Source organism: Engystomops pustulosus, chromosome 9 (genome assembly GCF_040894005.1).
Source record: "Engystomops pustulosus chromosome 9, aEngPut4.maternal, whole genome shotgun sequence".
NCBI classification, from domain to species: Eukaryota; Metazoa; Chordata; class Amphibia; order Anura; family Leptodactylidae; genus Engystomops; species Engystomops pustulosus.
The window spans coordinates 68,850,374-68,876,282 of record NC_092419.1 but is presented as its reverse complement, the minus strand read 5'-3'; the positions used below and the strand labels follow the sequence as shown (position 1 = coordinate 68,876,282).

At 44.7% G+C, this 25,909-nt stretch overlaps 90 pseudogenes; all 90 read right to left on the bottom strand.

Annotated features, from left to right (window-relative positions):
- Positions 1–314: 314 nt before the first annotated feature.
- On the bottom strand, positions 315–433 carry LOC140086678 (5S ribosomal RNA; annotated as a pseudogene).
- Positions 434–503: 70 nt separating this feature from the next.
- Positions 504–622, bottom strand: LOC140089362 (5S ribosomal RNA; annotated as a pseudogene).
- A 70-nt stretch (positions 623–692) lies between these two features.
- On the bottom strand, positions 693–811 carry LOC140085527 (5S ribosomal RNA; annotated as a pseudogene).
- Positions 812–881: 70 nt separating this feature from the next.
- LOC140101637 (5S ribosomal RNA) lies at positions 882–1,000 on the bottom strand (annotated as a pseudogene).
- A 70-nt stretch (positions 1,001–1,070) lies between these two features.
- Positions 1,071–1,189, bottom strand: LOC140101478 (5S ribosomal RNA; annotated as a pseudogene).
- A 70-nt stretch (positions 1,190–1,259) lies between these two features.
- On the bottom strand, positions 1,260–1,378 carry LOC140089361 (5S ribosomal RNA; annotated as a pseudogene).
- Positions 1,379–1,448: 70 nt separating this feature from the next.
- Positions 1,449–1,567, bottom strand: LOC140081201 (5S ribosomal RNA; annotated as a pseudogene).
- A 70-nt stretch (positions 1,568–1,637) lies between these two features.
- Positions 1,638–1,756, bottom strand: LOC140095982 (5S ribosomal RNA; annotated as a pseudogene).
- Positions 1,757–1,826: 70 nt separating this feature from the next.
- On the bottom strand, positions 1,827–1,945 carry LOC140101477 (5S ribosomal RNA; annotated as a pseudogene).
- Positions 1,946–2,015: 70 nt separating this feature from the next.
- LOC140101625 (5S ribosomal RNA) lies at positions 2,016–2,134 on the bottom strand (annotated as a pseudogene).
- A 70-nt stretch (positions 2,135–2,204) lies between these two features.
- Positions 2,205–2,323, bottom strand: LOC140089091 (5S ribosomal RNA; annotated as a pseudogene).
- Positions 2,324–2,393: 70 nt separating this feature from the next.
- Positions 2,394–2,512, bottom strand: LOC140089041 (5S ribosomal RNA; annotated as a pseudogene).
- A 70-nt stretch (positions 2,513–2,582) lies between these two features.
- LOC140101476 (5S ribosomal RNA) lies at positions 2,583–2,701 on the bottom strand (annotated as a pseudogene).
- A 70-nt stretch (positions 2,702–2,771) lies between these two features.
- On the bottom strand, positions 2,772–2,890 carry LOC140089040 (5S ribosomal RNA; annotated as a pseudogene).
- A 6,280-nt stretch (positions 2,891–9,170) lies between these two features.
- LOC140094120 (5S ribosomal RNA) lies at positions 9,171–9,289 on the bottom strand (annotated as a pseudogene).
- A 70-nt stretch (positions 9,290–9,359) lies between these two features.
- LOC140094754 (5S ribosomal RNA) lies at positions 9,360–9,478 on the bottom strand (annotated as a pseudogene).
- A 70-nt stretch (positions 9,479–9,548) lies between these two features.
- On the bottom strand, positions 9,549–9,667 carry LOC140089090 (5S ribosomal RNA; annotated as a pseudogene).
- A 70-nt stretch (positions 9,668–9,737) lies between these two features.
- Positions 9,738–9,856, bottom strand: LOC140101475 (5S ribosomal RNA; annotated as a pseudogene).
- Positions 9,857–9,926: 70 nt separating this feature from the next.
- LOC140101474 (5S ribosomal RNA) lies at positions 9,927–10,045 on the bottom strand (annotated as a pseudogene).
- Positions 10,046–10,115: 70 nt separating this feature from the next.
- Positions 10,116–10,234, bottom strand: LOC140101473 (5S ribosomal RNA; annotated as a pseudogene).
- A 251-nt stretch (positions 10,235–10,485) lies between these two features.
- On the bottom strand, positions 10,486–10,604 carry LOC140091806 (5S ribosomal RNA; annotated as a pseudogene).
- Positions 10,605–10,674: 70 nt separating this feature from the next.
- On the bottom strand, positions 10,675–10,793 carry LOC140092211 (5S ribosomal RNA; annotated as a pseudogene).
- Positions 10,794–10,863: 70 nt separating this feature from the next.
- On the bottom strand, positions 10,864–10,982 carry LOC140101471 (5S ribosomal RNA; annotated as a pseudogene).
- Positions 10,983–11,052: 70 nt separating this feature from the next.
- On the bottom strand, positions 11,053–11,171 carry LOC140101469 (5S ribosomal RNA; annotated as a pseudogene).
- A 70-nt stretch (positions 11,172–11,241) lies between these two features.
- LOC140095302 (5S ribosomal RNA) lies at positions 11,242–11,360 on the bottom strand (annotated as a pseudogene).
- Positions 11,361–11,430: 70 nt separating this feature from the next.
- Positions 11,431–11,549, bottom strand: LOC140090586 (5S ribosomal RNA; annotated as a pseudogene).
- A 70-nt stretch (positions 11,550–11,619) lies between these two features.
- LOC140087368 (5S ribosomal RNA) lies at positions 11,620–11,738 on the bottom strand (annotated as a pseudogene).
- Positions 11,739–11,808: 70 nt separating this feature from the next.
- LOC140083975 (5S ribosomal RNA) lies at positions 11,809–11,927 on the bottom strand (annotated as a pseudogene).
- A 70-nt stretch (positions 11,928–11,997) lies between these two features.
- LOC140101468 (5S ribosomal RNA) lies at positions 11,998–12,116 on the bottom strand (annotated as a pseudogene).
- Positions 12,117–12,186: 70 nt separating this feature from the next.
- Positions 12,187–12,305, bottom strand: LOC140095740 (5S ribosomal RNA; annotated as a pseudogene).
- A 259-nt stretch (positions 12,306–12,564) lies between these two features.
- LOC140095644 (5S ribosomal RNA) lies at positions 12,565–12,683 on the bottom strand (annotated as a pseudogene).
- A 70-nt stretch (positions 12,684–12,753) lies between these two features.
- On the bottom strand, positions 12,754–12,872 carry LOC140096777 (5S ribosomal RNA; annotated as a pseudogene).
- Positions 12,873–12,942: 70 nt separating this feature from the next.
- LOC140101467 (5S ribosomal RNA) lies at positions 12,943–13,061 on the bottom strand (annotated as a pseudogene).
- A 70-nt stretch (positions 13,062–13,131) lies between these two features.
- On the bottom strand, positions 13,132–13,250 carry LOC140089360 (5S ribosomal RNA; annotated as a pseudogene).
- A 70-nt stretch (positions 13,251–13,320) lies between these two features.
- Positions 13,321–13,439, bottom strand: LOC140089359 (5S ribosomal RNA; annotated as a pseudogene).
- Positions 13,440–13,509: 70 nt separating this feature from the next.
- On the bottom strand, positions 13,510–13,628 carry LOC140083149 (5S ribosomal RNA; annotated as a pseudogene).
- A 70-nt stretch (positions 13,629–13,698) lies between these two features.
- On the bottom strand, positions 13,699–13,817 carry LOC140101466 (5S ribosomal RNA; annotated as a pseudogene).
- Positions 13,818–13,887: 70 nt separating this feature from the next.
- Positions 13,888–14,006, bottom strand: LOC140101611 (5S ribosomal RNA; annotated as a pseudogene).
- Positions 14,007–14,258: 252 nt separating this feature from the next.
- On the bottom strand, positions 14,259–14,377 carry LOC140095496 (5S ribosomal RNA; annotated as a pseudogene).
- A 70-nt stretch (positions 14,378–14,447) lies between these two features.
- On the bottom strand, positions 14,448–14,566 carry LOC140091156 (5S ribosomal RNA; annotated as a pseudogene).
- Positions 14,567–14,636: 70 nt separating this feature from the next.
- Positions 14,637–14,755, bottom strand: LOC140101464 (5S ribosomal RNA; annotated as a pseudogene).
- A 70-nt stretch (positions 14,756–14,825) lies between these two features.
- On the bottom strand, positions 14,826–14,944 carry LOC140101463 (5S ribosomal RNA; annotated as a pseudogene).
- Positions 14,945–15,014: 70 nt separating this feature from the next.
- Positions 15,015–15,133, bottom strand: LOC140089039 (5S ribosomal RNA; annotated as a pseudogene).
- A 70-nt stretch (positions 15,134–15,203) lies between these two features.
- On the bottom strand, positions 15,204–15,322 carry LOC140101599 (5S ribosomal RNA; annotated as a pseudogene).
- Positions 15,323–15,573: 251 nt separating this feature from the next.
- On the bottom strand, positions 15,574–15,692 carry LOC140095495 (5S ribosomal RNA; annotated as a pseudogene).
- Positions 15,693–15,762: 70 nt separating this feature from the next.
- LOC140091155 (5S ribosomal RNA) lies at positions 15,763–15,881 on the bottom strand (annotated as a pseudogene).
- Positions 15,882–15,951: 70 nt separating this feature from the next.
- LOC140101462 (5S ribosomal RNA) lies at positions 15,952–16,070 on the bottom strand (annotated as a pseudogene).
- A 70-nt stretch (positions 16,071–16,140) lies between these two features.
- Positions 16,141–16,259, bottom strand: LOC140101461 (5S ribosomal RNA; annotated as a pseudogene).
- A 70-nt stretch (positions 16,260–16,329) lies between these two features.
- On the bottom strand, positions 16,330–16,448 carry LOC140101460 (5S ribosomal RNA; annotated as a pseudogene).
- A 70-nt stretch (positions 16,449–16,518) lies between these two features.
- Positions 16,519–16,637, bottom strand: LOC140101587 (5S ribosomal RNA; annotated as a pseudogene).
- A 70-nt stretch (positions 16,638–16,707) lies between these two features.
- On the bottom strand, positions 16,708–16,826 carry LOC140101457 (5S ribosomal RNA; annotated as a pseudogene).
- A 251-nt stretch (positions 16,827–17,077) lies between these two features.
- Positions 17,078–17,196, bottom strand: LOC140086085 (5S ribosomal RNA; annotated as a pseudogene).
- A 70-nt stretch (positions 17,197–17,266) lies between these two features.
- LOC140089089 (5S ribosomal RNA) lies at positions 17,267–17,385 on the bottom strand (annotated as a pseudogene).
- A 70-nt stretch (positions 17,386–17,455) lies between these two features.
- LOC140102031 (5S ribosomal RNA) lies at positions 17,456–17,574 on the bottom strand (annotated as a pseudogene).
- Positions 17,575–17,644: 70 nt separating this feature from the next.
- Positions 17,645–17,763, bottom strand: LOC140101456 (5S ribosomal RNA; annotated as a pseudogene).
- A 70-nt stretch (positions 17,764–17,833) lies between these two features.
- Positions 17,834–17,952, bottom strand: LOC140088549 (5S ribosomal RNA; annotated as a pseudogene).
- Positions 17,953–18,022: 70 nt separating this feature from the next.
- LOC140101455 (5S ribosomal RNA) lies at positions 18,023–18,141 on the bottom strand (annotated as a pseudogene).
- A 70-nt stretch (positions 18,142–18,211) lies between these two features.
- On the bottom strand, positions 18,212–18,330 carry LOC140090146 (5S ribosomal RNA; annotated as a pseudogene).
- A 70-nt stretch (positions 18,331–18,400) lies between these two features.
- Positions 18,401–18,519, bottom strand: LOC140084450 (5S ribosomal RNA; annotated as a pseudogene).
- Positions 18,520–18,589: 70 nt separating this feature from the next.
- LOC140101575 (5S ribosomal RNA) lies at positions 18,590–18,708 on the bottom strand (annotated as a pseudogene).
- Positions 18,709–18,959: 251 nt separating this feature from the next.
- On the bottom strand, positions 18,960–19,078 carry LOC140095494 (5S ribosomal RNA; annotated as a pseudogene).
- A 70-nt stretch (positions 19,079–19,148) lies between these two features.
- LOC140091153 (5S ribosomal RNA) lies at positions 19,149–19,267 on the bottom strand (annotated as a pseudogene).
- Positions 19,268–19,337: 70 nt separating this feature from the next.
- Positions 19,338–19,456, bottom strand: LOC140101454 (5S ribosomal RNA; annotated as a pseudogene).
- A 70-nt stretch (positions 19,457–19,526) lies between these two features.
- Positions 19,527–19,645, bottom strand: LOC140101453 (5S ribosomal RNA; annotated as a pseudogene).
- A 70-nt stretch (positions 19,646–19,715) lies between these two features.
- LOC140101452 (5S ribosomal RNA) lies at positions 19,716–19,834 on the bottom strand (annotated as a pseudogene).
- A 70-nt stretch (positions 19,835–19,904) lies between these two features.
- Positions 19,905–20,023, bottom strand: LOC140101563 (5S ribosomal RNA; annotated as a pseudogene).
- Positions 20,024–20,093: 70 nt separating this feature from the next.
- On the bottom strand, positions 20,094–20,212 carry LOC140101451 (5S ribosomal RNA; annotated as a pseudogene).
- Positions 20,213–20,463: 251 nt separating this feature from the next.
- LOC140092828 (5S ribosomal RNA) lies at positions 20,464–20,582 on the bottom strand (annotated as a pseudogene).
- A 70-nt stretch (positions 20,583–20,652) lies between these two features.
- Positions 20,653–20,771, bottom strand: LOC140089088 (5S ribosomal RNA; annotated as a pseudogene).
- Positions 20,772–20,841: 70 nt separating this feature from the next.
- LOC140102019 (5S ribosomal RNA) lies at positions 20,842–20,960 on the bottom strand (annotated as a pseudogene).
- A 70-nt stretch (positions 20,961–21,030) lies between these two features.
- Positions 21,031–21,149, bottom strand: LOC140101450 (5S ribosomal RNA; annotated as a pseudogene).
- A 70-nt stretch (positions 21,150–21,219) lies between these two features.
- LOC140088548 (5S ribosomal RNA) lies at positions 21,220–21,338 on the bottom strand (annotated as a pseudogene).
- Positions 21,339–21,408: 70 nt separating this feature from the next.
- Positions 21,409–21,527, bottom strand: LOC140083148 (5S ribosomal RNA; annotated as a pseudogene).
- Positions 21,528–21,597: 70 nt separating this feature from the next.
- On the bottom strand, positions 21,598–21,716 carry LOC140090145 (5S ribosomal RNA; annotated as a pseudogene).
- Positions 21,717–21,786: 70 nt separating this feature from the next.
- LOC140084449 (5S ribosomal RNA) lies at positions 21,787–21,905 on the bottom strand (annotated as a pseudogene).
- Positions 21,906–21,975: 70 nt separating this feature from the next.
- On the bottom strand, positions 21,976–22,094 carry LOC140083147 (5S ribosomal RNA; annotated as a pseudogene).
- A 70-nt stretch (positions 22,095–22,164) lies between these two features.
- On the bottom strand, positions 22,165–22,283 carry LOC140086620 (5S ribosomal RNA; annotated as a pseudogene).
- Positions 22,284–22,353: 70 nt separating this feature from the next.
- Positions 22,354–22,472, bottom strand: LOC140083146 (5S ribosomal RNA; annotated as a pseudogene).
- Positions 22,473–22,542: 70 nt separating this feature from the next.
- LOC140097299 (5S ribosomal RNA) lies at positions 22,543–22,661 on the bottom strand (annotated as a pseudogene).
- A 70-nt stretch (positions 22,662–22,731) lies between these two features.
- On the bottom strand, positions 22,732–22,850 carry LOC140084448 (5S ribosomal RNA; annotated as a pseudogene).
- Positions 22,851–22,920: 70 nt separating this feature from the next.
- LOC140092101 (5S ribosomal RNA) lies at positions 22,921–23,039 on the bottom strand (annotated as a pseudogene).
- Positions 23,040–23,109: 70 nt separating this feature from the next.
- LOC140101449 (5S ribosomal RNA) lies at positions 23,110–23,228 on the bottom strand (annotated as a pseudogene).
- Positions 23,229–23,676: 448 nt separating this feature from the next.
- Positions 23,677–23,795, bottom strand: LOC140086677 (5S ribosomal RNA; annotated as a pseudogene).
- A 70-nt stretch (positions 23,796–23,865) lies between these two features.
- On the bottom strand, positions 23,866–23,984 carry LOC140091665 (5S ribosomal RNA; annotated as a pseudogene).
- Positions 23,985–24,054: 70 nt separating this feature from the next.
- Positions 24,055–24,173, bottom strand: LOC140081200 (5S ribosomal RNA; annotated as a pseudogene).
- A 70-nt stretch (positions 24,174–24,243) lies between these two features.
- LOC140101551 (5S ribosomal RNA) lies at positions 24,244–24,362 on the bottom strand (annotated as a pseudogene).
- Positions 24,363–24,432: 70 nt separating this feature from the next.
- Positions 24,433–24,551, bottom strand: LOC140101447 (5S ribosomal RNA; annotated as a pseudogene).
- A 70-nt stretch (positions 24,552–24,621) lies between these two features.
- On the bottom strand, positions 24,622–24,740 carry LOC140089358 (5S ribosomal RNA; annotated as a pseudogene).
- Positions 24,741–24,810: 70 nt separating this feature from the next.
- Positions 24,811–24,929, bottom strand: LOC140081198 (5S ribosomal RNA; annotated as a pseudogene).
- A 70-nt stretch (positions 24,930–24,999) lies between these two features.
- On the bottom strand, positions 25,000–25,118 carry LOC140089038 (5S ribosomal RNA; annotated as a pseudogene).
- Positions 25,119–25,909: the final 791 nt, after the last annotated feature.

The window sequence follows — 25,909 nt, the reverse complement described above, 5'->3', positions numbered from 1 at the left end:
ATCGCTGCTGCGATCTGACAAGAGCACGCACATTCAGCTTAGAATGGCCGATGACAGCAGCTGTTCAATTTGAACCTTCTTTTACTATCTCATAGAGAAACTAACACAATTTTCAGGTTCAAAAAGGTCAACGGAACTTGGGATTCGCAGCCAGTCTCCCATGCTGGTACTTGCCAAGCCTTAAGCCGCATCGTTGCTGTGATCCGACAAGAGCACGCACATTCAGCTTAGAATGGCCGTTGACAGCAGCTGTTCAATTTGAACCTTCTTTTACTATCTCATAGAGAAACTAACACAATTTTCAGGTTCAAAAAGGTTAACGGAACTTGGGATTCCCAGCCAGTCTCCCATGCTGGTACTTGCCAAGCCTTAAGCTGCATTGCTGCTGCGATCTGACGAGAGCAGGCACATTCAGCTTAGAATGGCCGTTGACAGCAGCTGTTCAATTTGAACCTTCTTTTACCATCTTTGACAGAGAAACTAACAATTTTCAGGTTCAAAAAGGTCAACAGAACTTGGGATTCCCAGCCAGTCTCCCATGCTGGTACTTGCCAAGCCTTAATCTGCATTGCTGCTGCGATCTGACGAGAGCAGGCACATTCAGCTTAGAATGGCCGTTGACAGCAGCTGTTCAATTTGAACCTTCTTTTACTATCTCATAGAAAAACTAACACAATTTTTAGGTTCAAAAAGGTCAACAGAACTTGGGATTCCCAGCCAGTCTCCCATGCTGGTACTTGCCAAGCCTTAAGCTGCATTGCTGCTGCGATCTGACGAGAGCAGGCACATTCAGCTTAGAATTGCCGTTGACAGCAGCTGTTCAATTTGAACCTTCTTTTACTATCTCATAGAGAAACTAACACAATTTTCAGGTTCAAAAAGGTCAACGGAACTTGGGATTCCCAGCCAGTCTCCCATGCTGGTACTTGCCAAGCCTTAAGCTGCATTGCTGCTGCGATCTGATGAGAGCAGGCACATTCAGCTTAGAATGGCCGTTGACAGCAGCTGTTCAATTTGAACCTTCTTTTACTATCTCATAGAGAAACTAACACAATTTTCAGGTTCAAAAAGGTCAACGGAACTTGGGATTCCCAGCCAGTCTCCCATGCTGGTACTTGCCAAGCCTTAAGCTGCATTGCTGCTGCGATCTGACGAGAGCAGGCACATTCAGCTTAGAATGGCCGTTGACAGCAGCTGTTCAATATGAACCTTCTTTTACCATCTTTGACAGAGAAACTAACAATTTTCAGGTTCAAAAAGGTCAACAGAACTTGGGATTCCCAGCCAGTCTCCCATGCTGGTACTTGCCAAGCCTTAATCTGCATTGCTGCTGCGATCTGACGAGAGCAGGCACATTCAGCTTAGAATGGCCGTTGACAGCAGCTGTTCAATTTGAACCTTCTTTTACTATCTCATAGAAAAACTAACACAATTTTCAGGTTCAAAAAGGTCAACAGAACTTGGGATTCCCAGCCAGTCTCCCATGCTGGTACTTGCCAAGCCTTAAGCTGCATTGCTGCTGCGATCTGACGAGAGCAGGCACATTCAGCTTAGAATGGCCGTTGACAGCAGCTGTTCAATTTGAACCTTCTTTTACTATCTCATAGAGAAACTAACACAATTTTCAGGTTCAAAAAGGTCAACGGAACTTGGGATTCCCAGCCAGTCTCCCATGCTGGTACTTGCCAAGCCTTAAGCTGCATTGCTGCTGCGATATGACGAGAGCAGGCACATTCAGCTTAGAATGGCCGTTGACAGCAGCTGTTCAGTTTGAACCTTCTTTTACTATCTCATAGAGAAACTAACACAATTTTCAGGTTCAAAAAGGTCAACGGAACTTGGGATTCCCAGCCAGTCTCCCATGCTGGTACTTGCCAAGCCTTAAGCTGCATTGCTGCTGCGATCTGACGAGAGCAGGCACATTCAGCTTAGAATGGCCGTTGACAGCAGCTGTTCAATTTGAACCTTCTTTTACTATCTCATAGAGAAACTAACACAATTTTCAGGTTCAAAAAGGTCAACGGAACTTGGGATTCCCAGCCAGTCTCCCATGCTGGTACTTGCCAAGCCTTAAGCTGCATTGCTGCTGCGATCTGATGAGAGCAGGCACATTCAGCTTAGAATGGCCGTTGACAGCAGCTGTTCAATTTGAACCTTCTTTTACTATCTCATAGAGAAACTAACACAATTTTCAGGTTCAAAAAGGTCAACGGAACTTGGGATTCCCAGCCAGTCTCCCATGCTGGTACTTGCCAAGCCTTAAGCTTCATTGTTGCTGCGATCTGACGAGAGCAGGCACATTCAGCTTAGAATGGCCGTTGACAGCAGCTGTTCAATTTGAACCTTCTTTTACTATCTCATAGAGAAACTAACACAATTTTCAGGTTCAAAAAGGTCAACGGAACTTGGGATTCCCAGCCAGTCTCCCATGCTGGTACTTGCCAAGCCTTAAGCTGCATTGCTGCTGCGATCTGACAAGAGCAGGCACATTCAGCTTAGAATGGCCGTTGACAGCAGCTGTTCAGTTTGAACCTTCTTTTACTATCTCATAGAGAAACTAACACAATTTTCAGGTTCAAAAAGGTCAACGGAACTTGGGATTCCCAGCCAGTCTCCCATGCTGGTACTTGCCAAGCCTTAAGCTGCATTGCTGCTGCGATCTGACGAGAGCAGGCACATTCAGCTTAGAATGGCCGTTGACAGCAGCTGTTCAATTTGAACCTTCTTTTACTATCTCATAGAGAAACTAACACAATTTTCAGGTTCAAAAAGGTCAACGGAACTTGGGATTCCCAGCCAGTCTCCCATGCTGGTACTTGCCAAGCCTTAAGCTGCATTGCTGCTGCGATCTGACAAGAGCAGGCACATTCAGCTTAGAATGGCCGTTGACAGCAGCTGTTCAATTTGAACCTTCTTTTACTATCTCATAGAGAAACTAACACAATTTTCAGGTTCAAAAAGGTCAACGGAGGGGGGCGGAGCCTGACCGCTGAGCGAAACGGCCGCACTTGTGTGAGCTCCCGCTGTGGAGATCCGTGATCTACAAGATAGCAGCAGTAAAACAGCACCGGAGATGGGTAAAGCGAGGGAGAGAGTGGTGGAGAGAACAGAGACTCCAAGATCGAGAAAACATCAAGGAGATCTCGACAAATTTCTGAAAAAGAAGCTCGCGACACCCCCGGCCCCGGGACGCAAGATGGCGCCGGAAGAGCCGCATGACTCGGAAGCACCAGACGAGTCTGATTTAGAAAGCCTGGCTGATACCTCAGAAGCAGCAGCATCCACAGAGGTACCTCTCTCTAGATCCTTTCTAAAGAAAACCTTATTTCAGGCACTCACCCCAGTAGCCAAAGAGCTCTCAGAGCTAAAGTCGGAAATCAAGCAGATTGGGAGGAGGGTTGAGGCGCTGGAGGAAACACAGGACGCCATTATTAACCACAGTGCGGCCCTGGAAGAAGGTTATAAGGCGCAGCTGAGAGCTATTAACTCTGCGTTTACCATGCTGGAAGACCAAGAGAATCGCAGCAGGCGAAAAAACGTCAGAATAAAAGGGATACCTGAAACAATAACTTATGAGGACTTACAGAAATATGCAGTAGATATGTTCTCTGATCTATTAACCCCTGAAAGGGCGAGTCAAATATGCATAGAGCGCATCCACAGAGCCCTAAGACCAATCCCTAAGCAAGATGACCCGCCACGTGATGTGATATGTGGCTTGCTGAGCTATGTGGATACAGCCGCCATTTTAAGAGCAGCGCGTGAAAAGGGAGAATACGTGTTTAAAAAGGACAAGATTAGTCTATTTCAAGACCTGTCCACCTCAACCCTTAATAAAAGAAGACATCTTAAACCTCTAACGGACTATCTCAGGGGCAAAAAAATTTTGTTCCGTTGGCTATATCCATTCGGCCTCACGTTCCAATTCAGAGGAAAAAGGAGCACAATCAGAACACCCGAAGATCTTCTGCAAGCGTGGGACATTCTCGACATCAATCCACTAGAAATCCAGTCCTGGCAAGCGGTCCCAGAGCATCTACTAGACTTACCTAGTCTTCCGCAAAATCAACCCTGGTCAGAAGTTATCCCCACAAAATCTCCAAGAGTGAGGAAGTGACTTAAAGCTTTATTAGCCTGCTAAATGAGGCCACCCTGGAGGCTTTCCAGAAGAGTTTACCTGTAATACCAAAGGACGATAAGTATAATACAATATGTCTCCTGTTTTAAGAATTGTTTAAACAATTGAGTCATTGGATCATATGCCTCATTAACATTATCCAATCACTCAATGGAGAATAGTTATAATGTGAAGAGTTAATGGTCAGTATTGATCTAGGTCTGAGAGCCCATTGACGCTACTAAAGTTGTAATTTCCCAACAGCTTTCCCTAACCACTTAGCTAGATCACGTGAACTTCACTCCGATCAGGTCAAGTGTCATCACTTCCCCCCAATACATTCTCCCTTAATCTGGGTTTTCAGATAGGGATGAATGGTACACTAATTTGCTATTCCACCATGCATATATGCAGACCGGTAAAGAATCTGCATTCACTATATCAAAAAGCTGTCATGAGAAAGTCAGTAAGTTACTATCATTTGAATAGTTCAAGGTTTTATTATACAAGTTCAACTTGTTATGTTATTAACCCTTCTTCCTTAACAGGTCACATCGGTCTGACTAATAACCGCTACACGAAATTAGCAATTAAAGTAACCGATTGTATATGAGTAATGGCAATGTATAAAATCTCTACATTTAACGTAAAAGGTCTAAACATACCGCAAAAAAGATCACAAATCATCACATTGATCAGGAAAATGAATATTGACATTTGTTTCATGCAAGAAACACACTTTAAGGTAGGGAAAGCCCCTACGTTATCCACAAATCATTATAATCAATGGTATCACAGTTGCTTTACACAAGCCAATAGAGGAGTCACAATAGCCATAAGTAAAAAAGTGCCTTTTAAGCACATTTCCTCTTACCAAGACCCGGAAGGTAGATTTTTATTCATACACGGAAAAATTGGGGAGTCAAAAATCACCCTAGCCAACCTCTATGCGCCAAATAAAAACCAGATAAAATGGGTTAAGGAGACATTGGAACTACTTAGCTCGTTTGCCGAGGGAATGTGGATAGTAGGAGGAGACATAAACATAACACTCAATCCATTAGTGGACTCATCTACAGCAAAATCTGTCAACTCCCAAAGGGCACTAGCAAGTCTTGCAAAAGCATTAAATGAACATACATTAATAGATTCATGGAGGGCGTTACACCCCCAAACAAAGGACTACTCTTTCTACTCACCAGTACACCACTCCTTCCAGCGTCTGGATTATATATTTGTTTCTAAGAACTTACTAGATGCAGTTAAAAAAGCAGATATAGATTCCATAACAGTATCTGATCATGCACCTGTTTCGGTATCCATCTGCTTCCAAGCTATACCACCCCCTTCAGGTACATGGAGATTAAATGAGTCCCTCATTGACTCAGAGGAAAAAATCAAAATAATAAACAATAAACTAACCTCATACTTTTCCAGAAATCTTTTATCTGACACTTCCATCCCAATAAATTGGCAAGCTCATAAGATATTTATAAGTGGGGAGTTCATGTCATTAGGAGCCTATTTAAAAAAAAAACAAATGAAAGCTCTAGATGAAATATTAGGAAATATATACAAATTAGAATCAGCTTTCAAAAAATCCAAATTAATAGCCACATCTCAGGAGCTGGGCAAAGAGAGGGAAAAATTAAAAGATCTCCTAAATGCTAAAGCTGCTAAAAATTACCTCTATGCAAAATTCCAACACTACTCACATGGGGACAAGGGAAGCAAATTAATGTCACTTTTAATAAAAAAGCATAAAGAATCCTCAGTTATCCAGAGTATTGCGCAATCAACATCACAAAAAACGGAAAAAACACACGAAATAGCGGAGGAGTTCAGAAAGTACTATGAGCAACTATACAACCTGACACCACACTACCCCACGGGAGAACCGCAAACTATTAAAGCTATTAAGGCATTCCTTGAAAAATTAAAATTACCTTCTCTAGGCCAATCGGACATAGAGGAGTTATCTAAGCCAATCACACAAAGAGAAGTTGAGGAGACCCTTAAAACTTTCCCCTTACATAAAGCGCCAGGTCCAGATGGCTTACCGATAGGTTACTACCGAAAATTAGCCCCTATACTCTTGCCACACTTAACAACATGGTGTGAAGCATTAAAAAATGGACATACCCTCCCTCCACAGTCCCTTGAAGCAACTATCACAGTAATACCCAAAGAAGGGAAAAACCCGGAGCTGTGTAGCAGCTATCGTCCAATATCCCTCATAAATGTGGATGCAAAAATCTGGGCAAAAATTTTAGCCAGGCGCCTTAACAAGGTCCTACCTCTACTGTTGAATCACGAGCAGACGGGATTCGTCCCTGGTAGGGAAGGAAACCAAAACTCAACAAGGATAATACATGCCATTATTCATGCGAAGAAACATCACATCCCACTAGTCCTTCTCGGCACGGATGCCGAGAAGGCTTTTGACAGAATAAATTGGGATTTTATGACTTGCGCATTAGAGAAATTTGGTTTTCCTCGTACACTAATAGACTCAATAATGACCCTATACTCACGCCCGAGTGCAAGAGTAAAAGTAAATAATCACCTCTCTCAGCCCTTTTTAATTAAAAACGGCACGAGACAGGGTTGCCCCCTTTCACCATCCTTATTCGTCCTCATCATGGAGACGTTTCTTCAAGGGTTGAGAGAGAGCACAGAAATAAAAGGCTTAGAGGTTAATGGGGTAGAGCATCTCAATGCCGCATTTGCAGATGATCTCCTGATATTAATCACAAACCCAAAAGTGGCTTTCCCAACTGTAATGACAATCATAGATGAGTTTGGCTCTCTTTCAAACTTTAAAATAAATTTCGCCAAATCAGAGGCTCTAAATGTCTCTGCTAGTAATTCTATAGTCAGAGAGCTGCAAAACAAATATCCATTCGCCTGGCAACCACACCAGATAAAATACCTAGGGATACAGATAACTAGCGACCCAGCAAATTTATTCAATGCAAATTATAAGATGCTACTGAGATCAATAGATCAGTTCCTGAATTCACTTAAAATCCCCTTTGTCTCCTGGATGGGAAGGAAAAATATATTAAAAACTTACATAATGCCTAAGCTTCTATACTTACTACAAATGCTTCCTTTGAAAGTCCCTAAAAGTTTCTTCCAGCAAGTCCAGGCCTCCTTCCGCAGGTTCTTATGGCAAGGAAAGAGGTCAAGAATAAACTACTTGCGTCTTACCCAACACAAAAAGAAAAGAGGGATGGGACTCCCAGACCCAATACTATACTATAAAGCAACACACCTAAAAAGGTGGATATACATGAACTCTCCAGTAGGTAGACAATTAAGCATTGATTTAGAGCTGGCAAATATATCAGATGAGCACCTAGCCTGGGCTTGGGGATTGACACAGTCGCAAAAGGGACTACCCGAAAATTCAATAACCAGAGGAACTCTGGAGGTGGCGAGACATTATAATTCCTTATTTTCATCCCCATCCCCTACGATGCCTGCGAGGCTCCTCCCCTACTACATTAAGCCAACAGGTAAACACATTTCAGGCATATGGAGCAAATTGGAATCGATTCCAACGGCAGAAATAACCAAAAGGCTAGACCACCCAGAATCACTAAGCACATATTTAGATACCCTGCTCCCTAGCATACACTTTTTACATAAAATTGAAGTTCATACTCTCACAAAACAGCTGACATCAACTATCCAAAAGGCGAGTGACCCCACCTGGTTTGAGGAAATAATGATGAAGGCAAACAGGCCAAAAGGCATTATCTCAAAAATTTATAATAAGCTAGTGGAAGATTCGCTGGGAAGAAGCAAGCCGGACTATATAGGCAAGTGGGAAAAAGATTTAGGTCTTAACTTTAGTGAGGTTGAGATATCTAGAATACATAAAAACTCGCATGGATTCTCTAGATGTGTGAAAGTCCAGGAAAATTCTTACAAATTAATGACCAGATGGTACAGAACTCCTAAAGTACTCAACCAAATGGGCCTAACCCCACATGACAAATGTTGGAGATGTGACGCACCAAATGGTACACACTTGCACATTTTTTGGTCATGTCCAGAAATTCAGAAATTTTGGAAGGATGTGGCTAAAATTACAAATCAGATCACGTCACAGGCTTTGCTTCTCTCCCCAGCTAATGTTCTACTTTGGCTACCCAGCAAAACATGGACTCCTGCAAAGAAGAGTCTTTCTACGACACTGATACAATCAGCAAAACTACTTATCCCCATACATTGGTTGAGCAAAACAGCCCCAACAATTCCTGAATGGATCAATAAAGTAGATCAAATGTGCAGACTAGAAGAACTTACGAGTTGGTCAGATAGAAAACATGATACCTTTATCAAATGGTGGTCCCCCTGGTTTGCATACAGAGGAAAGCACATGCAAACCGTTTCCTAATAAACAGCTATGCAAGAACCTAATGGTCAAACCAGTAATAAAGTGTAATAGTACCAAGAACCATTGAGATATTAGCAGACAATGTATTTCCTGATAACGATATCTATAATGCCATCCACTCAGAACCAAAGAATATATAAGCTATAAAATGTGTAATAACTGTAGTCAATCCAGTACCTGTTAAGTGATGTTTTTCTTTCCCTACCCTTTCCTTATCCTTCACCTTAATGTTACCCCAAGTAAGTTATTGAAGTAGTCTTGAGAAATAGGCTTATTAGTATTAGCCTAAATTTGTGACTATTCTGCATTTTTCTTACAAAAGAATGATAAGTTTCTATTGTAATTAGTCATTCAGCAGAGTAGATGCCTGCGTGCGTCGAGCTCTTGTTACTGCATAACTTGTAATTCTGTCTTTTCTCAATAAAAAAGTTAAAATGAAAAAAAAAAAAAAAAAAAAAAAAAAAGGTCAACAGAACTTGGGATTCCCAGCCAGTCTCCCATGCTGGTACTTGCCAAGCCTTAAGCTGCTGCGATCTGACAAGAGCAGGCACATTCAGCTTAGAATGGCCATTGACAGCAGCTGTTCAGTTTGAACCTTCTTTTACTATCTCATAGAGAAACTAACACAATTTTCAGGTTCAGAAAGGTAAACGGAACTTGGGATTCCCAGCCAGTCTTCCATGCTGGTACTTGCCAAGCCTTAAGCTGCATTGCTGCTGCGATCTGACGAGAGCAGGCACATTCAGCTTAGAATGGCCGTTGACAGCAGCTGTTCAATTTGAACCTTCTTTTACCATCTTTGACAGAGAAACTAACAATTTTCAGGTTCAAAAAGGTCAACAGAACTTGGGATTCCCAGCCAGTCTCCCATGCTGGTACTTGCCAAGCCTTAAGCTTCATTGTTGCTGCGATCTGACGAGAACAGGCACATTCAGCTTAGAATGGCCGTTGACAGCAGCTGTTCAATTTGAACCTTCTTTTACTATCTCATAGAGAAACTAACACAATTTTCAGGTTCAAAAAGGTCAACGGAACTTGGGATTCCCAGCCAGTCTCCCATGCTGGTACTTGCCAAGCCTTAAGCTTCATTGTTGCTGCGATCTGACGAGAGCAGGCACATTCAGCTTAGAATGGCCGTTGACAGCAGCTGTTCAATTTGAACCTTCTTTTACTATCTCATAGAGAAACTAACACAATTTTCAGGTTCAAAAAGGTCAACGGAACTTGGGATTCCCAGCCAGTCTCCCATGCTGGTACTTGCCAAGCCTTAAGCTGCATTGCTGCTGCGATCTGACGAGAGCAGGCACATTCAGCTTAGAATGGCCGTTGACAGCAGCTGTTCAGTTTGAACCTTCTTTTACTATCTCATAGAGAAACTAACACAATTTTCAGGTTCAAAAAGGTCAACGGAACTTGGGATTCCCAGCCAGTCTCCCATGCTGGTACTTGCCAAGCCTTAAGCTGCATTGCTGCTGCGATCTGACGAGAGCAGGCACATTCAGCTTAGAATGGCCGTTGACAGCAGCTGTTCAATTTGAACCTTCTTTTACCATCTTTGACAGAGAAACTAACAATTTTCAGGTTCAAAAAGGTCAACGGAACTTGGGATTCCCAGCCAGTCTCCCATGCTGGTACTTGCCAAGCCTTAAGCTGCATTGCTGCTGCGATCTGACGAGAGCAGGCACATTCAGCTTAGAATGGCCGTTGACAGCAGCTGTTCAATTTGAACCTTCTTTTAAAATCTCATAGAGAAACTAACACAATTTTCAGGTTCAAAAAGGTCAACGGAACTTGGGATTCCCAGCCAGTCTCCCATGCTGGTACTTGCCAAGCCTTAAGCTGCTGCGATCTGACGAGAGCAGGCACATTCAGCTTAGAATGGCCGTTGACAGCAGCTGTTCAATTTGAACCTTCTTTTACTATCTCATAGAGAAACTAACACAATTTTCAGGTTCAAAAAGGTCAACAGAACTTGGGATTCCCAGCCAGTCTCCCATGCTGGTACTTGCCAAGCCTTAAGCTGCATTGCTGCTGCGATCTGACGAGAGCAGGCACATTCAGGTTAGAATGGCTGTTGACAGCAGCTGTTCAATTTGAACCTTCTTTTACTATCTCATAGAGAAACTAACACAATTTTCAGGTTCAAAAAGGTCAACGGAACTTGGGATTCCCAGCCAGTCTTCCATGCTGGTACTTGCCAAGCCTTAAGCTGCATTGATGCTGCGATCTGACGAGAGCAGGCACATTCAGCTTAGAATGGCCGTTGACAGCAGCTGTTCAGTTTGAACCTTCTTTTACTATCTCATAGAGAAACTAACACAATTTTCAGGTTCAAAAAGGTCAACGGAACTTGGGATTCCCAGCCAGTCTCCCATGCTGGTACTTGCCAAGCCTTAAGCTGCATTGCTGCTGCGATCTGACGAGAGCAGGCACATTCAGCTTAGAATGGCCGTTGACAGCAGCTGTTCAGTTTGAACCTTCTTTTACTATCTCATAGAGAAACTAACACAATTTTCAGGTTCAAAAAGGTCAACGGAACTTGGGATTCCCAGCCAGTCTCCCATGCTGGTACTTGCCAAGCCTTAAGCTGCATTGCTGCTGCGATCTGACGAGAGCAGGCACATTCAGCTTAGAATGGCCGTTGACAGCAGCTGTTCAATTTGAACCTTCTTTTACCATCTTTGACAGAGAAACTAACAATTTTCAGGTTCAAAAAGGTCAACGGAACTTGGGATTCCCAGCCAGTCTCCTATGCTGGTACTTGCCAAGCCTTAAGCTGCATTGCTGCTGCGATCTGACAAGAGCAGGCACATTGAGCTTAGAATGGCCGTTGACAGCAGCTGTTCAATTTGAACCTTCTTTTACTATCTCATAGAGAAACTAACACAATTTTCAGGTTCAAAAAGGTCAACGGAACTTGGGATTCCCAGCCAGTCTCCCATGCTGGTAATTGCCAAGCCTTAAGCTGCATTGCTGCTGCGATCTGACGAGAGCAGGCACATTCAGCTTAGAATGGCCGTTGACAGCAGCTATTCAGTTTGAACCTTCTTTTACTATCTCATAGAGAAACTAACACAATTTTCAGGTTCAAAAAGGTCAACGGAACTTGGGATTCCCAGCCAGTCTCCCATGCTGGTACTTGCCAAGCCTTAAGCTGCATTGCTGCTGCGATCTGACGAGAGCACGCACATTCAGCTTAGAATGGCCGTTGACAGCAGCTATTCAATTTGAACCTTCTTTTACTATCTCATAGAGAAACTAACACAATTTTCAGGTTAAAAAAGGTCAACGGAACTTGGGATTCCCAGCCAGTCTCCCATGCTGGTACTTGCCAAGCCTTAAGCTGCATTGCTGCTGCGATCTGACGAGAGCAGGCACATTCAGCTTAGAATTGCCGTTGACAGCCGCTGCTCAATTTGAACCTTCTTTTACTATCTCATAGAGAAACTAACACAATTTTCAGGTTCAAAAAGGTCAACGGAACTTGGGATTCCCAGCCAGTCTCCCATGCTGGTACTTGCCAAGCCTTAAGCTGCATTGCTGCTGCGATCTGACGAGAGCAGGCACATTCAGCTTAGAATGGCCGTTGACAGCAGCTGCCTAATTTCTACTTTCTTTTACTATCTCATAGAGAAACTAACACAATTTTCAGGTTCAAAAAGGTCAACGGAACTTGGGATTCCCAGCCAGTCTCCCATGCTGGTACTTGCCAAGCCTTAAGCTGCATTGCTGCTGCGATCTGACGAGAGCAGGCACATTCATCTTAGAATGGTCGTTGACAGCAGCTGTTCAGTTTGAACCTTCTTTTACTATCTTATAGAGAAACTAACACAATTTTCAGGTTCAAAAAGGTCAACGGAACTTGGGATTCGCAGCCAGTCTCCCATGCTGGTACTTGCCAAGCCTTAAGCCGCATCGCTGCTGTGATCCGACAGGAGCACGCACATTCAGCTTAGAATGGCCGTTGACAGCAGCTGTTCAATTTGAACCTTCTTTTACTATCTCATAGAGAAACTAACACAATTTTCAGGTTCAAAAAGGTTAACGGAACTTGGGATTCCCAGCCAGTCTCCCATGCTGGTACTTGCCAAGCCTTAAGCTGCATTGCTGCTGCGATCTGACGAGAGCACGCACATTCAGCTTAGAATGGCCGTTGACGGCAGCTGTTCAATTTGAACCTTCTTTTACTATCTCATAGAGAAACTAACACAATTTTCAGGTTCAAAAAGGTCAACGGAACTTGGGATTCCAAGCCAGTCTCCCATGCTGTTACTTGCCAAGCCTTAAGCTGCATTGCTGCTGCGATCTGACGAGAGCAGGCACATTCAGCTTAGAATGGCCGTTGACAGCAGCTGTTCAGTTTGAACCTTCTTTTACTATCTCATAGAGAAACTAACACAATTTTCAGGTTCAAAAAGGTCAACGGAACTTGGGATTCCCAGCCAGTCTCCCATGCTGGTACTTGCCAAGCCTTAAGCTGCATTGCTGCTGCGATCTGACGAGAGCAGGCACATTCAGCTTAGAATGGCCGTTGACAGCAGCTGTTCAATTTGAACCTTCTTTTACCATCTTTGACAGAGAAACTAACAATTTTCAGGTTCAAAAAGGTCAACAGAACTTGGGATTCCCAGCCAGTCTCCCATGCTGGTACTTGCCAAGCCTTAATCTGCATTGCTGCTGCGATCTGACGAGAGCAGGCACATTCAGCTTAGAATGGCCGTTGACAGCAGCTGTTCAATTTGAACCTTCTTTTACTATCTCATAGAAAAACTAACACAATTTTCAGGTTCAAAAAGGTCAACAGAACTTGGGATTCCCAGCCAGTCTCCCATGCTGGTACTTGCCAAGCCTTAATCTGCATTGCTGCTGCGATCTGACGAGAGCAGGCACATTCAGCTTAGAATGGCCGTTGACAGCAGCTGTTCAATTTGAAGCTTCTTTTACTATTTCATAGAGAAACTAACACAATTTTCAGGTTCAAAAAGGTCAACGGAACTTGGGATTCCCAGCCAGTCTCCCATGCTGGTACTTGCCAAGCCTTAAGCTGCATTGCTGCTGCGATCTGACGAGAACAGGCACATTCAGCTTAGAATGGCCGTTGACAGCAGCTGTTCAGTTTGAACCTTCTTTTACTATCTCATAGAGAAACTAACACAATTTTCAGGTTCAAAAAGGTCAACGGAACTTGGGATTCCCAGCCAGTCTCCCATGCTGGTACTTGCCAAGCCTTAAGCTGCATTGCTGCTGCGATCTGACGAGAGCAGGCACATTCAGCTTAGAATGGCCGTTGACAGCAGCTGTTCAATTTGAACCTTCTTTTACTATCTCATAGAGAAACTAACACAATTTTCAGGTTCAAAAAGGTCAACGGAACTTGGGATTCCCAGCCAGTCTCCCATGCTGGTACTTGCCAAGCCTTAAGCTGCATTGCTGCTGCGATCTGATGAGAGCAGGCACATTCAGCTTAGAATGGCCGTTGACAGCAGCTGTTCAATTTGAACCTTCTTTTACTATCTCATAGAGAAACTAACACAATTTTCAGGTTCAAAAAGGTCAACGGAACTTGGGATTCCCAGCCAGTCTCCCATGCTGGTACTTGCCAAGCCTTAAGCTGCTGCGATCTGACAAGAGCAGGCACATTCAGCTTAGAATGACCGTTGACAGCAGCTGTTCAGTTTGAACCTTCTTTTACTATCTCATAGAGAAACTAACACAAATTTTCAGGTTCAGAAAGGTAAATGGAACTTGGGATTCCCAGCCAGTCTCCCATGCTGGTACTTGCCAAGCCTTAAGCTGCATTGCTGCTGCGATCTGACGAGAGCAGGCACATTCAGCTTAGAATGGCCGTTGACAGCAGCTGTTCAATTTGAACCTTCTTTTACCATCTTTGACAGAGAAACTAACAATTTTCAGGTTCAAAAAGGTCAACAGAACTTGGGATTCCCAGCCAGTCTCCCATGCTGGTACTTGCCAAGCCTTAAGCTTCATTGTTGCTGCGATCTGACGAGAGCAGGCACATTCAGCTTAGAATGGCCGTTGACAGCAGCTGCTCAATTTGAACCTTCTTTTACTATCTCATAGAGAAACTAACACAATTTTCAGGTTCAAAAAGGTCAACGGAACTTGGGATTCCCAGCCAGTCTCCCATGCTGGTACTTGCCAAGCCTTAAGCTGCATTGCTGCTGCGATCTGACGAGAGCAGGCACATTCAGCTTAGAATGGCCGTTGACAGCAGCTGTTCAGTTTGAACCTTCTTTTACTATCTCATAGAGAAACTAACACAATTTTCAGGTTCAAAAAGGTCAACGGAACTTGGGATTCCCAGCCAGTCTCCCATGCTGGTACTTGCCAAGCCTTAAGCTGCATTGCTGCTGCGATCTGACGAGAGCAGGCACATTCAGCTTAGAATGGCCGTTGACAGCAGCTGTTCAGTTTGAACCTTCTTTTACTATCTCATAGAGAAACTAACACAATTTTCAGGTTCAAAAAGGTCAACGGAACTTGGGATTCCCAGCCAGTCTCCCATGCTGGTACTTGCCAAGCCTTAAGCTGCATTGCTGCTGCGATCTGACAAGAGCAGGCACATTCAGCTTAGAATGGCCGTTGACAGCAGCTGTTCAATTTGAACCTTCTTTTACTATCTCATAGAGAAACTAACACAATTTTCAGGTTCAAAAAGGTCAACGGAACTTGGGATTCCCAGCCAGTCTCCCATGCTGGTACTTGCCAAGCCTTAAGCTGCATTGCTGCTGCGATCTGATGAGAGCAGGCACATTCAGCTTAGAATGGCCGTTGACAGCAGCTGTTCAATTTGAACCTTCTTTTACTATCTCATAGAGAAACTAACACAATTTTCAGGTTCAAAAAGGTCAACGGAACTTGGGATTCCCAGCCAGTCTCCCATGCTGGTACTTGCCAAGCCTTAAGCTGCTGCGATCTGACAAGAGCAGGCACATTCAGCTTAGAATGGCCGTTGACAGCAGCTGTTCAGTTTGAACCTTCTTTTACTATCTCATAGAGAAACTAACACAATTTTCAGATTCAGAAAGGTAAATGGAACTTGGGATTCCCAGCCAGTCTCCCATGCTGGTACTTGCCAAGCCTTAAGCTGCATTGCTGCTGCGATCTGACGAGAGCAGGCACATTCAGCTTAGAATGGCCGTTGACAGCAGCTGTTCAATTTGAACCTTCTTTTACCATCTTTGACAGAGAAACTAACAATTTTCAGGTTCAAAAAGGTCAACAGAACTTGGGATTCCCAGCCAGTCTCCCATGCTGGTACTTGCCAAGCCTTAAGCTTCATTGTTGCTGCGATCTGACGAGAGCAGGCACATTCAGCTTAGAATGGCCGTTGACAGCAGCTGTTCAATTTGAACCTTCTTTTACTATCTCATAGAGAAACTAACACAATTTTCAGGTTCAAAAAGGTCAACGGAACTTGGGATTCCCAGCCAGTCTCCCATGCTGGTACTTGCCAAGCCTTAAGCTGCATTGCTGCTGCGATCTGACGAGAGCAGGCACATTCAGCTTAGAATGGCCGTTGACAGCAGCTGTTCAGTTTGAACCTTCTTTTACTATCTCATAGAGAAACTAACACAATTTTCAGGTTCAAAAAGGTCAACGGAACTTGGGATTCCCAGCCAGTCTCCCATGCTGGTACTTGCCAAGCCTTAAGCTGCATTGCTGCTGCGATCTGACGAGAGCAGGCACATTCAGCTTAGAATGGCCGTTGACAGCAGCTGTTCAATTTGAACCTTCTTTTACCATCTTTGACAGAGAAACTAACAATTTTCAGGTTCAAAAAGGTCAACGGAACTTGGGATTCCCAGCCAGTCTCCCATGCTGGTACTTGCCAAGCCTTAAGCTGCATTGCTGCTGCGATCTGACGAGAGCAGGCACATTCAGCTTAGAATGGCCGTTGACAGCAGCTGTTCAATTTGAACCTTCTTTTACTATCTCATAGAGAAACTAACACACTTTTCAGGTTCAAAAAGGTCAACGGAACTTGGGATTCCCAGCCAGTCTCCCATGCTGGTACTTGCCAAGCCTTAAGCTGCATTGCTGCTGCGATCTGATGAGAGCAGGCACATTCAGCTTAGAATGGCCGTTGACAGCAGCTGTTCAATTTGAACCTTCTTTTACTATCTCATAGAGAAACTAACACAATTTTCAGGTTCAAAAAGGTCAACGGAACTTGGGATTCCCAGCCAGTCTCCCATGCTGGTACTTGCCAAGCCTTAAGCTGCATTGCTGCTGCGATCTGACGAGAGCAGGCACATTCAGCTTAGAATGGCCGTTGACAGCAGCTGTTCAGTTTGAACCTTCTTTTACTATCTCATAGAGAAACTAACACAATTTTCAGGTTCAAAAAGGTCAACGGAACTTGGGATTCCCAGCCAGTCTCCCATGCTGGTACTTGCCAAGCCTTAAGCTGCTGCGATCTGACAAGAGCAGGCACATTCAGCTTAGAATGGCCGTTAACAGCAGCTGTTCAGTTTGAACCTTCTTTTACTATCTCATAGAGAAACTAACACAATTTTCAGGTTCAGAAAGGTAAACGGAACTTGGGATTCCCAGCCAGTCTCCCATGCTGGTACTTGCCAAGCCTTAAGCTGCATTGCTGCTGCGATCTGACGAGAGCAGGCACATTCAGCTTAGAATGGCCGTTGACAGCAGCTGTTCAGTTTGAACCTTCTTTTACTATCTCATAGAGAAACTAACACAATTTTCAGGTTCAAAAAGGTCAACGGAACTTGGGATTCCCAGCCAGTCTCCCATGCTGGTACTTGCCAAGCCTTAAGCTTCATTGTTGCTGCGATCTGACGAGAGCAGGCACATTCAGCTTAGAATGGCCGTTGACAGCAGCTGTTCAGTTTGAACCTTCTTTTACTATCTCATAGAGAAACTAACACAATTTTCAGGTTCAAAAAGGTCAACGGAACTTGGGATTCCCAGCCAGTCTCCCATGCTGGTACTTGCCAAGCCTTAAGCTGCATTGCTGCTGCGATCTGACGAGAGCAGGCACATTCAGCTTAGAATGACCGTTGACAGCAGCTGTTCAGTTTGAACCTTCTTTTACTATCTCATAGAGAAACTAACACAATTTTCAGGTTCAAAAAGGTCAACGGAACTTGGGATTCCCAGCCAGTCTCCCATGCTGGTACTTGCCAAGCCTTAAGCTGCATTGCTGCTGCGATCTGACGAGAGCAGGCACATTCAGCTTAGAATGGCCGTTGACAGCAGCTGTTCAATTTGAACCTTCTTTTACCATCTTTGACAGAGAAACTAACAATTTTCAGGTTCAAAAAGGTCAACGGAACTTGGGATTCCCAGCCAGTCTCCCATGCTGGTACTTGCCAAGCCTTAAGCTGCATTGCTGCTGCGATCTGACGAGAGCAGGCACATTGAGCTTAGAATGGCCGTTGACAGCAGCTGTTCAATTTGAACCTTCTTTTACTATCTCATAGAGAAACTAACACAATTTTCAGGTTCAAAAAGGTCAACGGAACTTGGGATTCCCAGCCAGTCTCCCATGCTGGTACTTGCCAAGCCTTAAGCTGCATTGCTGCTGCGATCTGACGAGAGCAGGCACATTCAGCTTAGAATGGCCGTTGACAGCAGCTGTTCAGTTTGAACCTTCTTTTACTATCTCATAGAGAAACTAACACAATTTTCAGGTTCAAAAAGGTCAACGGAACTTGGGATTCCCAGCCAGTCTCCCATGCTGGTACTTGCCAAGCCTTAAGCTGCATTGCTGCTGCGATCTGACGAGAGCAGGCACATTCAGCTTAGAATGGCTGTTGACAGCAGCTGTTCAATTTGAACCTTCTTTTACTATCTCATAGAGAAACTAACACAATTTTCAGGTTCAAAAAGGTCAACGGAACTTGGGATTCCCAGCCAGTCTCCCATGCTGGTACTTGCCAAGCCTTAAGCTGCATTGATGCTGCGATCTGACGAGAGCAGGCACATTCAGCTTAGAATGGCCGTTGACAGCAGCTGTTCAGTTTGAACCTTCTTTTACTATCTCATAGAGAAACTAACACAATTTTCAGGTTCAAAAAGGTCAACGGAACTTGGGATTCCCAGCCAGTCTCCCATGCTGGTACTTGCCAAGCCTTAAGCTGCATTGCTGCTGCGATCTGATGAGAGCAGGCACATTCAGCTTAGAATGGCCGTTGACAGCAGCTGTTCAATTTGAACCTTCTTTTACTATCTCATAGAGAAACTAACACAATTTTCAGGTTCAAAAAGGTCAACGGAACTTGGGATTCCCAGCCAGTCTCCCATGCTGGTACTTGCCAAGCCTTAAGCTGCTGCGATCTGACAAGAGCAGGCACATTCAGCTAAGAATGGCCGTTGACAGCAGCTGTTCAGTTTGAACCTTCTTTTACTATCTCATAGAGAAACTAACACAATTTTCAGGTTCAGAAAGGTAAATGGAACTTGGGATTCCCAGCCAGTCTCCCATGCTGGTACTTGCCAAGCCTTAAGCTGCATTGCTGCTGCGATCTGACGAGAGCAGGCACATTCAGCTTAGAATGGCCGTTGACAGCAGCTGTTCAATTTGAACCTTCTTTTACCATCTTTGACAGAGAAACTAACAATTTTCAGGTTCAAAAAGGTCAACAGAACTTGGGATTCCCAGCCAGTCTCCCATGCTGGTACTTGCCAAGCCTTAAGCTTCATTGTTGCTGCGATCTGACGAGAGCAGGCACATTCAGCTTAGAATGGCCGTTGACAACAGCTGTTCAATTTGAACCTTCTTTTACTATCTCATAGAGAAACTAACACAATTTTCAGGTTCAAAAAGGTCAACGGAACTTGGGATTCCCAGCCAGTCTCCCATGCTGGTACTTGCCAAGCCTTAAGCTGCATTGCTGCTGCGATCTGACGAGAGCAGGCACATTCAGCTTAGAATGGCCGTTGACAGCAGCTGTTCAGTTTGAACCTTCTTTTACTATCTCATAGAGAAACTAACACAATTTTCAGGTTCAAAAAGGTCAACGGAACTTGGGATTCCCAGCCAGTCTCCCATGCTGGTACTTGCCAAGCCTTAAGCTGCATTGCTGCTGCGATCTGACGAGAGCAGGCACATTCAGCTTAGAATGGCCGTTGACAGCAGCTGTTCAATTTGAACCTTCTTTTACCATCTTTGACAGAGAAACTAACAATTTTCAGGTTCAAAAAGGTCAACGGAACTTGGGATTCCCAGCCAGTCTCCCATGCTGGTACTTGCCAAGCCTTAAGCTGCATTGCTGCTGCGATCTGACGAGAGCAGGCACATTCAGCTTAGAATGGCCGTTGACAGCAGCTGTTCAATTTGAACCTTCTTTTACTATCTCATAGAGAAACTAACACACTTTTCAGGTTCAAAAAGGTCAACGGAACTTGGGATTCCCAGCCAGTCTCCCATGCTGGTACTTGCCAAGCCTTAAGCTGCATTGCTGCTGCGATCTGATGAGAGCAGGCACATTCAGCTTAGAATGGCCGTTGACAGCAGCTGTTCAATTTGAACCTTCTTTTACTATCTCATAGAGAAACTAACACAATTTTCAGGTTCAAAAAGGTCAACGGAACTTGGGATTCCCAGCCAGTCTCCCATGCTGGTACTTGCCAAGCCTTAAGCTGCATTGCTGCTGCGATCTGACGAGAGCAGGCACATTCAGCTTAGAATGGCCGTTGACAGCAGCTGTTCAGTTTGAACCTTCTTTTACTATCTCATAGAGAAACTAACACAATTTTCAGGTTCAAAAAGGTCAACGGAACTTGGGATTCCCAGCCAGTCTCCCATGCTGGTACTTGCCAAGCCTTAAGCTGCTGCGATCTGACAAGAGCAGGCACATTCAGCTTAGAATGGCCGTTAACAGCAGCTGTTCAGTTTGAACCTTCTTTTACTATCTCATAGAGAAACTAACACAATTTTCAGGTTCAGAAAGGTAAACGGAACTTGGGATTCCCAGCCAGTCTCCCATGCTGGTACTTGACAAGCCTTAAGCTGCATTGCTGCTGCGATCTGACGAGAGCAGGCACATTCAGCTTAGAATGGCCGTTGACAGCAGCTGTTCAGTTTGAACCTTCTTTTACTATCTCATAGAGAAACTAACACAATTTTCAGGTTCAAAAAGGTCAACGGAACTTGGGATTCCCAGCCAGTCTCCCATGCTGGTACTTGCCAAGCCTTAAGCTTCATTGTTGCTGCGATCTGACGAGAGCAGGCACATTCAGCTTAGAATGGCCGTTGACAGCAGCTGTTCAGTTTGAACCTTCTTTTACTATCTCATAGAGAAACTAACACAATTTTCAGGTTCAAAAAGGTCAACGGAACTTGGGATTCCCAGCCAGTCTCCCATGCTGGTACTTGCCAAGCCTTAAGCTGCATTGCTGCTGCGATCTGACGAGAGCAGGCACATTCAGCTTAGAATGACCGTTGACAGCAGCTGTTCAGTTTGAACCTTCTTTTACTATCTCATAGAGAAACTAACACAATTTTCAGGTTCAAAAAGGTCAACGGAACTTGGGATTCCCAGCCAGTCTCCCATGCTGGTACTTGCCAAGCCTTAAGCTGCATTGCTGCTGCGATCTGACGAGAGCAGGCACATTCAGCTTAGAATGGCCGTTGACAGCAGCTGTTCAATTTGAACCTTCTTTTACCATCTTTGACAGAGAAACTAACAATTTTCAGGTTCAAAAAGGTCAACGGAACTTGGGATTCCCAGCCAGTCTCCCATGCTGGTACTTGCCAAGCCTTAAGCTGCATTGCTGCTGCGATCTGACGAGAGCAGGCACATTGAGCTTAGAATGGCCGTTGACAGCAGCTGTTCAATTTGAACCTTCTTTTACTATCTCATAGAGAAACTAACACAATTTTCAGGTTCAAAAAGGTCAACGGAACTTGGGATTCCCAGCCAGTCTCCCATGCTGGTACTTGCCAAGCCTTAAGCTGCATTGCTGCTGCGATCTGACGAGAACAGGCACATTCAGCTTAGAATGGCCGTTGACAGCAGCTGTTCAGTTTGAACCTTCTTTTACTATCTCATAGAGAAACTAACACAATTTTCAGGTTCAAAAAGGTCAACGGAACTTGGGATTCCCAGCCAGTCTCCCATGCTGGTACTTGCCAAGCCTTAAGCTGCATTGCTGCTGCGATCTGACGAGAGCAGGCACATTCAGCTTAGAATGGCTGTTGACAGCAGCTGTTCAATTTGAACCTTCTTTTACTATCTCATAGAGAAACTAACACAATTTTCAGGTTCAAAAAGGTCAACGGAACTTGGGATTCCCAGCCAGTCTCCCATGCTGGTACTTGCCAAGCCTTAAGCTGCATTGATGCTGCGATCTGACGAGAGCAGGCACATTCAGCTTAGAATGGCCGTTGACAGCAGCTGTTCAGTTTGAACCTTCTTTTACTATCTCATAGAGAAACTAACACAATTTTCAGGTTCAAAAAGGTCAACGGAACTTGGGATTCCCAGCCAGTCTCCCATGCTGGTACTTGCCAAGCCTTAAGCTGCATTGCTGCTGCGATCTGACGAGAACAGGCACATTCAGCTTAGAATGGCCGTTGACAGCAGCTGTTCAGTTTGAACCTTCTTTTACTATCTCATAGAGAAACTAACACAATTTTCAGGTTCAAAAAGGTCAACGGAACTTGGGATTCCCAGCCAGTCTCCCATGCTGGTACTTGCCAAGCCTTAATCTGCATTGCTGCTGCGATCTGACGAGAGCAGGCACATTCAGCTTAGAATGGCCGTTGACAGCAGCTGTTCAATTTGAACCTTCTTTTACTATCTCATAGAGAAACTAACACAATTTTCAGGTTCAAAAAGGTCAACGGAACTTGGGATTCCCAGCCAGTCTCCCATGCTGGTACTTGCCAAGCCTTAAGCTGCATTGCTGCTGCGATCTGACGAGAACAGGCACATTCAGCTTAGAATGGCCGTTGACAGCAGCTGTTCAGTTTGAACCTTCTTTTACTATCTCATAGAGAAACTAACACAATTTTCAGGTTCAAAAAGGTCAACGGAACTTGGGATTCCCAGCCAGTCTCCCATGCTGGTACTTGCCAAGCCTTAAGCTGCATTGCTGCTGCAATCTGACGAGAGCAGGCACATTCAGCTTAGAATGGCTGTTGACAGCAGCTGTTCAATTTGAACCTTCTTTTACTATCTCATAGAGAAACTAACACAATTTTCAGGTTCAAAAAGGTCAACGGAACTTGGGATTCCCAGCCAGTCTCCCATGCTGGTACTTGCCAAGCCTTAAGCTGCATTGATGCTGCGATCTGACGAGAGCAGGCACATTCAGCTTAGAATGGCCGTTGACAGCAGCTGTTCAGTTTGAACCTTCTTTTACTATCTCATAGAGAAACTAACACAATTTTCAGGTTCAAAAAGGTCAACGGAACTTGGGATTCCCAGCCAGTCTCCCATGCTGGCACTTGCCAAGCCTTAAGCTGCATTGCTGCTGCGATCTGACGAGAGCAGGCATATTCAGCTTAGAATGGCCGTTGACAGCAGCTGTTCAGTTTGAACCTTCTTTTACTATCTCATAGAGAAACTAACACAATTTTCAGGTTCAAAAAGGTCAACGGAACTTGGGATTCCCAGCCAGTCTCCCATGCTGGTACTTGCCAAGCCTTAAGCTGCATTGCTGCTGCGATCTGACGAGAGCAGGCACATTCAGCTTAGAATGGCCGTTGACAGCAGTTGTTCAATTTGAACCTTCTTCTACTATCTTATAGAGAAACTAACACAATTTTCAGGTTCAAAAAGGTCACCAGAACTTGGGATTCCCAGCCAGTCTCCCATGCTGGTACTTGCCAAGCCTTTAGCTGCATCGCTGCTGCGATCTGACAAGAGCACGCACATTCAGCTTAGAATGGCCGATGACAGCAGCTGTTCAATTTGAACCTTCTTTTACTATCTCATAGAGAAACTAACACAATTTTCAGGTTCAAAAAGGTCAACGGAACTTGGGATTCGCAGCCAGTCTCCCATGCTGGTACTTGCCAAGCCTTAAGCCGCATCGCTGCTGTGATCCGACAAGAGCACGCACATTCAGCTTAGAATGGCCGTTGACAGCAGCTGTTCAATTTGAACCTTCTTTTACTATCTCATAGAGAAACTAACACAATTTTCAGGTTCAAAAAGGTTAACGGAACTTGGGATTCCCAGCCAGTCTCCCATGCTGGTACTTGCCAAGCCTTAAGCTGCATTGCTGCTGCGATCTGACGAGAGCAGGCACATTCAGCTTAGAATGGCCGTTGACAGCAGCTGTTCAATTTGAACCTTCTTTTACCATCTTTGACAGAGAAACTAACAATTTTCAGGTTCAAAAAGGTCAACAGAACTTGGGATTCCCAGCCAGTCTCCCATGCTGGTACTTGCCAAGCCTTAAGCTTCATTGCTGCTGCGATCTGACGAGAGCAGGCACATTCAGCTTAGAATGGCCGTTGACAGCAGCTGTTCAATTTGAACCTTCTTTTACTATCTCATAGAAAAACTAACACAATTTTCAGGTTCAAAAAGGTCAACAGAACTTGGGATTCCCAGCCAGTCTCCCATGCTGGTACTTGCCAAGCCTTAAGCTGCATTGCTGCTGCGATCTGACGAGAGCAGGCACATTCAGCTTAGAATGGCCGTTGACAGCAGCTGTTCAATTTGAACCTTCTTTTACTATCTCATAGAGAAACTAACACAATTTTCAGGTTCAAAAAGGTCAACGGAACTTGGGATTCCCAGCCAGTCTCCCATGCTGGTACTTGCCAAGCCTTAAGCTGCATTGCTGCTGCGATCTGATGAGAGCAGGCACATTCAGCTTAGAATGGCCGTTGACAGCAGCTGTTCAATTTGAACCTTCTTTTACTATCTCATAGAGAAACTAACACAATTTTCAGGTTCAAAAAGGTCAACGGAACTTGGGATTCCCAGCCAGTCTCCCATGCTGGTACTTGCCAAGCCTTAAGCTGCATTGCTGCTGCGATCTGACGAGAGCAGGCACATTCAGCTTAGAATGGCCGTTGACAGCAGCTGTTCAATTTGAACCTTCTTTTACCATCTTTGACAGAGAAACTAACAATTTTCAGGTTCAAAAAGGTCAACAGAACTTGGGATTCCCAGCCAGTCTCCCATGCTGGTACTTGCCAAGCCTTAATCTGCATTGCTGCTGCGATCTGACGAGAGCAGGCACATTCAGCTTAGAATGGCCGTTGACAGCAGCTGTTCAATTTGAACCTTCTTTTACTATCTCATAGAAAAACTAACACAATTTTCAGGTTCAAAAAGGTCAACAGAACTTGGGATTCCCAGCCAGTCTCCCATGCTGGTACTTGCCAAGCCTTAAGCTGCATTGCTGCTGCGATCTGACGAGAGCAGGCACATTCAGCTTAGAATGGCCGTTGACAGCAGCTGTTCAATTTGAACCTTCTTTTACTATCTCATAGAGAAACTAACACAATTTTCAGGTTCAAAAAGGTCAACGGAACTTGGGATTCCCAGCCAGTCTCCCATGCTGGTACTTGCCAAGCCTTAAGCTGCATTGCTGCTGCGATCTGACAAGAGCAGGCACATTCAGCTTAGAATGGCCGTTGACAGCAGCTGTTCAATTTGAACCTTCTTTTACTATCTCATAGAGAAACTAACACAATTTTCAGGTTCAAAAAGGTCAACGGAGGGGGGCGGAGCCTGACCGCTGAGCGAAACGGCCGCACTTGTGTGAGCTCCCGCTGTGGAGATCCGTGATCTACAAGATAGCAGCAGTAAAACAGCACCGGAGATGGGTAAAGCGAGGGAGAGAGTGGTGGAGAGAACAGAGACTCCAAGATCGAGAAAACATCAAGGAGATCTCGACAAATTTCTGAAAAAGAAGCTCGCGACACCCCCGGCCCCGGGACGCAAGATGGCGCCGGAAGAGCCGCATGACTCGGAAGCACCAGACGAGTCTGATTTAGAAAGCCTGGCTGATACCTCAGAAGCAGCAGCATCCACAGAGGTACCTCTCTCTAGATCCTTTCTAAAGAAAACCTTATTTCAGGCACTCACCCCAGTAGCCAAAGAGCTCTCAGAGCTAAAGTCGGAAATCAAGCAGATTGGGAGGAGGGTTGAGGCGCTGGAGGAAACACAGGACGCCATTATTAACCACAGTGCGGCCCTGGAAGAAGGTTATAAGGCGCAGCTGAGAGCTATTAACTCTGCGTTTACCATGCTGGAAGACCAAGAGAATCGCAGCAGGCGAAAAAACGTCAGAATAAAAGGGATACCTGAAACAATAACTTATGAGGACTTACAGAAATATGCAGTAGATATGTTCTCTGATCTATTAACCCCTGAAAGGGCGAGTCAAATATGCATAGAGCGCATCCACAGAGCCCTAAGACCAATCCC